This window comes from Ictalurus punctatus, chromosome 27 (assembly GCF_001660625.3).
Source record: "Ictalurus punctatus breed USDA103 chromosome 27, Coco_2.0, whole genome shotgun sequence".
In the NCBI taxonomy this organism is placed as follows: Eukaryota; Metazoa; Chordata; class Actinopteri; order Siluriformes; family Ictaluridae; genus Ictalurus; species Ictalurus punctatus.
Genome location: NC_030442.2, coordinates 10,300,736 through 10,312,817, shown reverse-complemented (window position 1 = coordinate 10,312,817; position 12,082 = coordinate 10,300,736). Strand labels below are relative to the sequence as shown.

Genomic DNA, 12,082 nt, shown 5'->3' with positions numbered 1-12,082 from the left:
AGTGTTCAAAAGCACTAGGAAAAAAAGAGAAGGAGAAAGAGAAAAAGAGAAAGTTAGCAGATAGTCTTAAAGAAAGCTACACTGCTGGGCATAAAGTCTATGGTGTGATTTTGATAGACCCTAAGATAATCAGACAAAATCTGAAAAATCATATTAATTTCTACATTGTGTTTAATCAGATGTTGGTTGTCAAACACGATGATCGCGTTCCATCCCGCTTGCAGCAAACATCAATCCTTTTCTTTAAAGGCCTGTGAACTAGGGTAAGTTGTTGCAATTTGCAGACTTTGAAACAAAGACTCTGAGATCCTAAATAAGCTTTGGAAACAGGACTTAATAAAATATGTTAACTGTAATGGAGCATCTGACCACGAAGATAATTTCCATCACCTCATGACATGACATTAATATGGTGTATAAAAGTGAATATTCTCTGTTGGAGGATAAAAAGGCAGTAAAAACACCAATACCAACCCAAACAAACACCTATATTACAAACACAAATCTTAGCCCATAGGCAAGCTATTTTCTTCAGAGAGAGCAGTGTTCTCCCACACTAGAGAACATTATGAAGATATAGTAGTACCTTGTTGTTTGTATACTTCCCATTACAATTATATGAAGGATGAGTATCCCTTCACTGCAACTCATACATTATTTACAACCACATAAAATTGTGTGCTTCTTAGCACTATATGAGCATCGGGAGGTCTAGAGAAATGTGTATAAGCAAGCGTTAGTGTGCTTTGATCTATAGGATTCATCTTTTCTCTGCCTTACCTCATGATAAAGAGGTCATACTCATTTTAGAGAGATTTCATATAACACATTTAATTTAATTATACAAGCAATTTTCTTGTGTAAATCACCAAAAAAACATAAAGCTGATAGATCATTGTGAGGCTAAACTAAATGGATGTCATGTAGACAACAACAACCTACAACAAGTGCATGTCATTAAAACGATACTTCATAAATATTCTGTTGCAATGTTTGTTTGTTTGATTTTTTTTTTGTCAGTAGATTAACACTAACTTAGATGGAATTAATAGAGCCCCATCCTCTACAGGCTTTCCTCCATGATTTGCATCTTTAATGTTTTTTTTATTTTTAATTAATTTTAATTATTTTTTTAAGTGGGATTCTATTAATATAACAATTACAAACTTCAAGATTTTACATTTAAAATCTGCAATTGGTCAGTCCCTCCAGGATTTTTGCGATTTTGCAATCACAGAAAATCAAGCAAACGCCTCAATATTCGGAGAAGCTTGCAATTTTTTAACTTTAGCGCAGACTTACTGCAGATTTGGGGCAAGATGTGTTGTGACATCATCGCAACACACACAGCCAAAGCCCTCTTTGATTCACATACATTGAACATGAGTACACCTAAAAGGTCTCATTTACCAACAAACATCACTTCGAAAGGCAGTGCAAAAGAATTCTGTGCAATTGCAATTTTACCAATTCAAGTAGTTTTCTGCAAAAAAAAAAAAAAAGCACAAAAAACACTGCAAGTTGAATCGCATATTTTGAAAAAAGCCACAGCAAAATCAAGCATTTTTGGCTGCAACCCTCACAAAAACTCAGCGAAATCCTGTACAGACTGATTGGGTGTGTCCAATGTCTCATGGCATTCTCATGGAAATAGAAAATAACAAATGGCAAATACAATCTCACTTAACTACACCAAAAAATTTATTTAAATTTATTTTATATTTTTGGGTAAAACGTAATGAAACTCAGTACTGAATTCAGCTTTTTGGTTATTTTACATGTGTTTTATACAAAATAAATATAAAAAGACTTTTCTGTGCAAGACGTCTTACTCTTGGCAAGGCATCTTTTCTGTCTTGTGTCAAACCCATCAAAAGTGTTATCCATTAAAGGAAAAGAACCAAGGGCCTTTCTAGATAACTACATGTTAAGTCTCATATTAGCATCCCATTCCCATGAGGGTGTAAGGGCCTTTCAAGATAACTACATGTTAAGTCACATATTAGCATCCCATTCCCATGAGGGTGTAAGAGAGGATGAATGTAGTGGATCTGCATATTTGCTCTGAATATTAAATAAATATATAGATTAAAAATAGGTCTTGTTACTTCAAGCTGTGCTTTTTAACAGCATGGCACCAGCTGCTCCTGTTTTCCACATTAGAGGCTGATACTTATTTGCCCGTGCTTGTGCTTCTCTTGCTATTGGCCACCAATTTTCTCTTATTTTGCAGAGCTATGTGGGCAGCCAGGAGATCAGTGCTAAAAAAATAATAATAATAATAATTAAAATAAATAAATAAATAAATAAAAACTTCTAAAAGACTGCTGGATTCAAATAAGTATTTAGAGATTCTTAAACACACAATGTAAAGTCCTCTCAAAAATTGTCCAATTATTCAAGCAGACTTTTGAATTGACAGCCATTCAGTCTATATTTCTATAATCCTGTAATTGAGGAGTCTTCAAACTTTATCCTCACCACCATGGCTAGAATTATGCATGGGCTTACCTTGGCTATAGTTCAGCATTTCAAGCCAAAAATGGCCCCCATATGAATGAAAATGCATTTAAAATATTAGGAATTTCATTCCAGCAATAAGAATATTTTCAAAGAAATATTGCTATTGTCATGTCCAGTTTCAATATTTTATTAAAATAAGTGCTTTGATTTGCTTAGTTGTACATCAGTCATATTTTTGCTTTTGCTTATTGGTTTAAGTTCTGTGGGATATTACATAATTGTCAGTGTCATATATCTTTGGAGGTTGAATTTTACTGACCTGCTAGTTATTGGGGTGCTTTTTTTTTTTCAAAGAAATTCTCACAATTTAACTTCTAAAAGGTAAAGACCTATCTTGGTATTTTATATTAGGGATTTAATTTGGACTAGCTTTCTCATGGATTTTGTTAAATGGGCTAAATTTCTGTGTGGTAATCGTACATAATATAGTGTACTTTAGTATAGTATAGTATAGTATAGTATAGTATAGTATAGTATACATTGCTGTGAAAAAGTATTTGATTTCCTGATTTCATCTGTTTTTGTGTATACTATATTTCAGACTAAAATGTTTCATAAATGAAAACAAAATCTAATAAAAAAAAGGAAAAGAAAGGCAACCTGAGTAAACACAAAATACAGTTTTTAAATTATAATGTTATTTATTGAAGCAAAAAAGTTATCTAATACCAACTGGGCCTGTGTGAAAATGTATTTGCCCCCATAGTTACTTATTACCCAAAGTTATGAAACTGCAGGGAAACATGAATTCTGCCATCTACCAGAAAATCCTAAAGGAGAATGTCTGGTCTTCAGTCCGTAAGTTGAAACTCAAGAACAAATGGATTATGCAGCAAGACAATGATCCAAAGCATACAGTAGGAGTAGGTCCTAGTCCTAGAAGTAAGTGAAAAACTGATCTCCATTTATCAGAAGCTTTGGTTGCAGATATTGCTGATAAAGGTGGCACAACCAGATTTTATGTTTAAGGGGGCAATTAGTTTTTCACATTGGTAGTAGGTGTTGGATGACTTTTTTTTGATTCAATAAAAAAATAAAAACTATATTGTGTGTTTACTCAGGTTGCCTTTGTTTTATGTTGGGTTTCATTTGAAGATCTAAAACTATTTAGTATATGCATATATATATATATATATATATATATATATATATATATATATATATATATATATATATATATAATGCATATTTTATGCATATGTATATATGCATAAAAACAAGAACTCCCAGCACTATAGTATAGCATAGTATAGTACATAGTATAGTAGAGGGTGTTGTGGGCTATGCAGAAATTTAATTCAATGAAGGTGATGGCATAGTGTTTCTTTTATAATGTAAAGTCAGTTTCATACATCCATATACATATGTTCATATGTCCAGGGAACACTGACTCATTCTTCTTCATGAAATATGTGCAGTTTTTCGCAGTGTAGTAATGATACTGAGAGTTGAAGTTGCCAAAATTGACATTAATTTCAATTGATCTTTCCAAAGTAAGACTAGAAAGTGCAAATATGCACATTCTTCCTAACCAAGTTGGGGAAAATGAATGGGGGACAAGATAAGAACAGCAGGAACAGCAGAAACAAAAGACAAGCAGAAAATTTGGGGGAAATAGGGTAGTGTTTCATGTGAAAACTGAGCCTTCAATGTGTAATAGCTTGAGTAAGAAGTAATAAGTGACAGAATCTTTCTTTCTTTACTGAGATATGAGCCAGAACATGAGCATTTATATGCTAATGTTGCTCCTCATTAGCTGCAATTAATTATAATCGGGTGGTTAGGCACTGGTTAATGTGCAGGGTAGCCAATGGTTTGACAGAGAAGATGTGGTTGGACATGAAGGTATTCTTGACTGAACAGAGGGAGGAGACCGAGATACAAAAACCACTACTGAGGAATGTTTCACGAAGCCGGTTTAGGTGGCTACCCAGGTAAATTTTAGTTTAGTTTGAGCAAACTCTGGTTTTTCGGTCTCATCAAGGTGGATTGGTTTTTAGCGTGTTTCATCACCATGGTAACTTACACCACACAGCTAACCTGCTCCAGAGCAGGTTTTATTCTGGGTAAGAAAACTCTAACCCAAATTGGACCAATCAGCTGTTAGCAAAGTGATATAAATCTGATGCATGAAAGTTAACCTTTAGTGGTTGTAGAGGTTGTGTCACCATTTGTGTAGCTCAGAGCGCAAATAAAGGCACTTTGAAGGGAAAGAACTTTTAGGGACAATCACAATCCCCTGGCTTTTCTTGATGACCATCTGTATGAAAGATATTGATTTTCAGCAGATGGTATAGTTTATCATGCTGGCTTCTTGACCTGCACATTAAACATATGACACACTGAAGCCACTCTTACTGTACCGCAAACTGTATGTGTTGCTTTGTGGTTCTTTGTGAGCGGTACATATTTTCATGTGGTGGCATTATTCCTGTCCTAATATACCATCACAAACATATATATATAATTATTATCATTATCATCCATCAATCCATCCATCCATCTTCTATACCGCCTATCCTCTTCAGGGTCATGGGGAACCAGGAGCCTATCCCAGGGAGCATCGGGCACAAGGCGGGGTACACCCTGGACAGGGTGCCAATCCATCACAGAGCACAATCACATACACATTCACACACCCATTCATACACTATGGACACTTTGGACATGCCAGTCAGCCTACCATGCATGTCCTTGGATTGGGGGAGGAAACCGGAGTACCCGGAGGAAACCCCCACAGCACGGGGAGAACATGCAACCTCCGCACACACAGGACCTCAAACCAAAACTAGATCAACTTCCCCCATGACAGCATTACCTGTTGTAAGCAAGAGAAAGGATCCCTGCTGTTTCTGACTTTCATTTTTGGAACCTTCACAATGAAAACAACTTCCAACACAGTTTAATATTTTTTTCTGATGTTGCTTAATCACCTTTTTAAGCTGCACGTAAATAGATCTGCAATACAATACTGTGCATAACAGTTACAGAACTGACAGAAAAAAATTCACACTTGGAAGCATTGGGAAAAAAAGTTTTTATTGTGTGTTTAGGTGGCATTACCTTTATTATCTTTTCTTCATGTTTTTGAACAGATCCTCTCAAACTCAGTAATACTGAATGGGGAGTGTCTGTGAACTGTCATCTACAGATCTCACCACAGATGTTCAGTAGCGTTCAAGTCTGGGCATTCACTGGGGCACTCAAGTACATTCAGAGACTTGTCCTGAAGCCACTCTAGCACTGTCTTGACTGTGTACTTTGGGTTGTTGTTGGGTCAGCCATTTCTGAGATGGTTTTCCTTCCAGCAGGTTCTCCCATCTCTGTGGAGGTGGAGTTCTGAAGATCTGTTAGAGTGTCCATTGGGTTCTCAGTCATCTCTTTGACTAAAGTCCTTCTAGCCCAGTCACCAAGTTTGGCTGTATGGCCTGCCCTAGGAAGAGTTCCAGTGGTTCCAAACTTCTTCCATTTCACCATGATGTAGCCCACTGTGCTCCTACTTTAGAAAGTTTCAGAAATGTTTTAAACCCTTTCCCAGATATATGTCTCCACACAGTTTGATCACATATGTCTACACTGCACTGTGAATTGTGGATACTTATTGTGGGACCTTAGGGGCAACAGAGATGTCAGAGCCAGCAAAAAGAGCTACCTTTAGGGTCAGAAGCTTCTCTGAAGCTGACTCTAATGGCTCAAATAGGGTGCCTCGAAGTTAGAGGATGTTGCCCCACAGAGGCTCCATAAATAGGGGCATAGCTGGCCAAAATGGCAGCCACATAAACCCTAATTGTAGAAGGAGCCAACCCTGCTGAGAAACAATTCTGTAAGAACTCTAGGACTGTAACTATTGCGCAGTTTACTGGGTCTAACTGACATTCCACAAACCATGATACAAAAAGTTGCCACTTGAACGCATACAATTTTTTCATGGATGGTGCTCTAGTGTTTAGCATGGTCTCTACAACCTCAGTTGAGAGACTGGACTCTATGAGTGGGTGCCCTTCAGTGGCTAGATTCACAGTTTCCACAGTTCCGGTTGAGGGTGAGAAATCAACCCTCTGGCTTGAGACAATAGATCCCTGTGAAATTTCGTTACATTACAGTTTTGTGATAAAGACACACCCCTCGAATGTGACCTGAGGCTAGAAACTAGGGAAACCTCCAAGTTCTTAGAGTACATAGGCATCGCCGTGTGACACTGACTACTTTCAAGGGTTTCCTCTTTGGAAGAAACCCTAGATTTTCATCTAATGTTGCGGGGTTATAAACATGGCTGGTGTGCAGCTTTCCCTGGAAGCACGATATTTCATGATGGACCTCTGGAAAAAAGGAGAGTTTTCTGTGGTGTGTGGCAGATTTATTTTTACTGGAAAGAAAGTGCTCATCCAGCCCGCCACAAACCTCTTTCTCTTCCCCAGGCCAGTGTAATTTTAACTTCTCGACTGCCCTAGTGATCACTTCATGTGGCTCTTTATAGGACTGAGAGCTGCTCTCCATTCTTAATGCACTGGCTCCCCTCTCTGCTCCTTGGAGTTTCTATACTGGAGGGAGAAGTCACGTCGTGAGGTCCAAAACCCGGAAGCGGAGCGTCAGATCCAGAGGAAAGAACAAGAGATAGAGCACTGCTCATCTCTGGTTCCCCCTCCAGATCCATACATGACCCCCAGGATGTGAGCCAGCTGGCTGCCTTGACAGTGGCCGGCTCAGAGTCTTGAGGTTCCAAAACCCATCTTGCTTCAGCTGAGAAGCACGAGAGCTGGGAGCAAAGCTGCTTCGTGGTGAAGTACTCACCATGAGTGCAGTCAGCCCCATTGTGGGCTGCTGCAGCATGATCCATTCTCATACACTCCACACAAAAAAAAAATGTCTCCATCCCCCTCTATAATAAAATGAGAGCACGGTGTAACATACTTTCTGAACTCTCTATGGCTTATTCAGTTTGCACAGGATAGTGACAGAAGAGAACAGAAATCTGATGGCATGGTTTACAGGCACCATTTTATAGTCATGCATATTACCTGATCATGGCAGGCCTATAAACAAGCATGACTTCAGATACCGATTGCACGTGAGGGCGCTTCCCACAGCATGAAGTTCATGCAACGTTGAGTTCCCTTTGAAAGGGAACCTGTCCAATCAAAATAATTTGTCACAAATGGACTCCAGTCAAGTTCTAAAGAAATCTCAAGATAATATAAGTAAGCAAGATTCAACTGAATTCTATCTGATGTGCCTTAGTCAAGGACCTGAATGCTTAGCTAAAGGAGATATTTCCATCATGTCAAAACATGAAAACATGTCATGTCATGGTTTTAGATTAATGGGCAACGAATGAAAGTAAATGTATTTATTTTTAAATTAAATCTATAACAGATTTATAGTACAATAAAGTGTGCAAAAAGTAAAGAGGTCTGGTGCCAGGGTTCTATATGCCACATTCATGCGATTGCTCGAAATGAATCTTAGCAAGCTAGCACAGATAGCAATGCAGTAGTTATATAGTTTCCTCCAGGGCTGACTTCTAAATTTTTTTCTGCACACCCCAGCAATTTAAGGCCAGATTAATATAAATGGCTAAGGATGAAACAATGTTTTGTTTTGTTTTTTTTATCTCTGACTATTTAAGGAATTATGTTCTCCTGGATCTATCTATCCAACTCTACAACTATTGGCCCTCTTTCTATCTATCACTTCCCGTGGCGCAGCACTACTGCAACCTTTTGTATCTTGTTCTAGACCTGTTGTCTCGTCGGTGCAGTTAATGTTGTTTTAATGTGTTTTATGTTTTTTGGATTTTAAACTTCTAAACTTTTAAATGGAGGAACTGTGTGCATGTATATCTTAGCACAATGACGACCCTGGCTAAACTTTTACTGGCACTTATTTTAGCACTTTTACTACTTTTTAAGAACTCCTTCAGCCATGCCAAACATCAGGAACGGGAAACACCCTGGCGCTGTCATACACCAGAGACGAGCTGCTGGCCCTCCGCACTACAGGAGACTCCCCATCCCCCAGCCTTCCTCAGGACATATGACTCCAGGACCGAGGAGATGCCTTTGGAGAAGGGTAAGGAGAGGAGGGATGCGGCAGGGCCTCTGACAGAGAGGTAACCGGCCACCGCTACCCTCCATGATACATAGCAACATGAGGTCATTAAAAAGGAAAATGGATGAGCTGCAGTACAATGCTACAGCCTGCTATGAGTACCGAGAGTCTCATGGCGTTTACTGAGACACGGCTGCATCCTGATGTTCCTGACTCGATGTGCAAGGTGGAGAGTTTTTCTTTAACCCACGTGAGGCAATGGGGAAAGATAGAGGGGGGTCATCTGTGTTTTGACAAATGGTGACAAATGGTGCAGACAGCACACGCTGCATAAGGCTATTTGTAAACTCGATGTTGAACTGATCTGCTTGAGTCTAGGACCCCTGTACCTGCCCAGAGAGTTTGGTAGCATCATCCTCTGCAGTGTGTATGTCCCTCCTAGCGGTAACGCTGTGAGTGCAGCAGCACACATCACAGACTGAGTACACCAACAGTAACTACGCACTCCAGAGGCCCCAATTTTTTTTTTAGGGGACTTCAATCATTGCAAATTGGAACTGTCACTAACAGGTTTTCAACAATATGTCAAATGTGGCACAAGAGAGGACAGAATCCTTGATAAGTGCTAAGGTAATGTGAAGAATGATTATGTTGTTACTATCACACTATCCATTGTTATCCAGATGAGGAAGGGTTCCCTTCTGAGTCTGGTTCCTCTCAAAGTTTCTTCCACATATCATCTTAGGGAGTTTTTCCTTGCCACCTATACCTCAGAAAGAAATAATTGTAAATCCTAACAACAAACCATACACAACTAAAGAGGTTAAAGACCGCAAGAAAGTAGCATTTAGGAACTGGGACAGAGCACAACTGAAAATTTTGCAAGTAGAACTTAATCACTTGCTCAAGGATGCCAGAAAGAGATGACATGAATTAATTGAACAAAGTTTCCCAGAAATTAACTCAAAAAATCTATGGAACACTATGAAAGTAATGAGACCAGCTCAAAAATTCATCAGTACTTCGGATGACCTGCAAAAAGCTAATGAATTGAATGATTTTTACTGGAGATTTCTCTGAGTGGAAGAATGTTTTAGAGATAATTTCTGTCACAGAGCAGGACGCAAGGCTGGTGATAGAACCCCAGGAGGTCAGATTACTTTTTAAACACTTATGCACTACAAAGGCCACTGGGCCAGATGGAGTATCTGCATTTCTCTTAAAAACATGCCCAGAGGAGCTGACACCTGCATGGTGCCCCATTTTTAAAAAGTCAGTGGACTCACATATCATCCCCGCCTTGTGGAAGAAATCTGTAATTACACCTGTACCGAAAAAAACATGCCCAAAGGTGAATAATGATTTCACGGCTGTGGCACTGACATCCATTGTCATGAAATGTCTTGAGAGGATAATGATGTAATTTCTTAAGCAAGATGTTTGTGCATTTTTAGATCCCTTTTAGTTTGCTTATAAGCAGGGGTGTGGCACAGATGGTGCTATTAACAGCATTAGACATCTGGTCAGCAAACACCTTGAAGACACTAAGGCTTACGCACGCATTTTATTTGTCGATTTTAGTTCAGGGTTTAACACTGCAGCCATGCATGCTCATTCAGAAACTGAAACATATGAATGTTAACTCTTTAAGTCTCAAAATTGGTATTTTTCTTTTTTAGCAAACAGTACTCAACAGGTTAGAGTAAATAATGTTCTCTCTGAGCCCAGGCTGATCAGCACTGGTGCCCCTCAGGGCTGTGTTAGCTCTCCAGTCCTTTTTACACCGTACACTAATGACTGCACTAGACTCCACAATGAGAATTTCATTATTAAATTTTCAGAAGATACAGCAATCCTCTGCCTTATGCACAGGGATAGAAGTTTAGTAGCTTATCATTCAGAAATTGAGAATTTTGTTCAGTGGTGTGACAGCAGTTAGGTTGTTTTAAATTTAACCAAGACTAAGATGGTGTTTGACCCAAAGGCCATAGCTGATCCCATGCCTGTAGTCATCAACAACATACCCATTAGTCAGGTTTGCTCTTATAAGTATCTTGGTGTACATATTGACAATGTACTCAGCTGGAGGGCCCATGTTGAGAGTCTCTGTTCCAGACTCCAACAGAGGATGCATTTTTTACATAGACTTGGATTGTATGGAGTTAAACAAAAATGTATGTTGTTGTTTTACCATGCAATATTAGAGAGCATTTTAAGATATGGTATTACAACCTGGTATGGTAACTTTACAGTGCAGTCCAAATCACAGATCGCCCATCAGGTACAGACAACTATGAAGATTATGGAGGTTAAAAAACATTCGCCCCTTCAGATAATCTATGAGCAGTCAGTTATTAGACAGGCAGAAAAAATAGTATCTCTAATCTGACCCACAATCTAGTAGAATTTCAGCTTTTACCCTCTGGTTGAAGATACAGGGTCCCAAAGTGAAAGCTGAACCGAAATAAACATTCATTTGTGCCTATGTCCATTGAGTTTCTCAACGCTAGTATGTATGTGATGTAGGTGTTGGCCATAAAGGTTAGGCTACTTGGGTTATGCAATATGTTATTTGTGCAATGTAGGCTATATGGGATGGGCAATATTTTATATTTATGTGGGCAACGCAGGCTTTATCTTCGATCAGATGCCACCATTGTGTGTAGACTTGAATGAGTGAATGGGTGTATTTACATATGTATCTGTCTTATGTACATGAGAGCATGTGTTGTGTTGCACGAGAGTATGTGTTGTGAGATGTTTATTTTATTGTTATTTTGTGCTGTTGTGTTGTTGTTGTGTTGTGTTGTGTTGTGTTGTGTTGTGTTGTTTGGTAAAACTGCGGAACAGACAGAGTCCAAAACAAATTTACCTTCAGGAACAATAAAGTAAATCTTATCTCTTATCTTATTATTTTTTTATTGAATAAAACATTATTCATTAAGAACAATGATCTCCACTCCAAAACAATAGCAAACTACCAAGGCGTGTGTTTTTCTGACAGATACCAAACATATACTTGCAAAACCAGCCTAAGGAAACTGATAAATGCAGACATGAAAAACTCAGGAAAACCTACCTGAAACACTTTTGATGGATGAACCATGGGTCTCTACATCTCTCATTATTTGCCACTGGCCTGGGAAAGGTCTATTAACCAGAAAAATAACATTTACTTATAGATTGGCCTTGAGTGTTGCGATGCCTTAAGCATAAATAATATAGATTGGTAACCAACCTACTAGTTTTAATCTGTTCTTCTTTTCTTATTTTCTGTAAGGCTAGACTCATTAAATCTAGTAAACCTCTAGTGTACATGGTGTGAAGGGAACTACTTTAAATTGTGAGTGTGGAGGATGGTTGTTTTCCTAATAAGACCACCAAAATGTATAGCGGATAAGAAGCTTAAGAGAGATGATGCAAAATATGTGTTTTATTACAGAAGCTGTATGGAAAGTGGAAGGGAAACTGGATGTAAGTTCAGCTTATTTTACTTTCTGCTATTTTGGGG

At 38.6% G+C, this 12,082-nt stretch overlaps 1 pseudogene; it reads left to right on the top strand.

The window, feature by feature from the left end:
• The window catches only part of LOC128629251 (putative nuclease HARBI1), a 52,795-nt pseudogene extending 47,031 nt beyond the window's left edge, over nt 1-5,764 (top strand).
• Nucleotides 5,765-12,082: the final 6,318 nt, after the last annotated feature.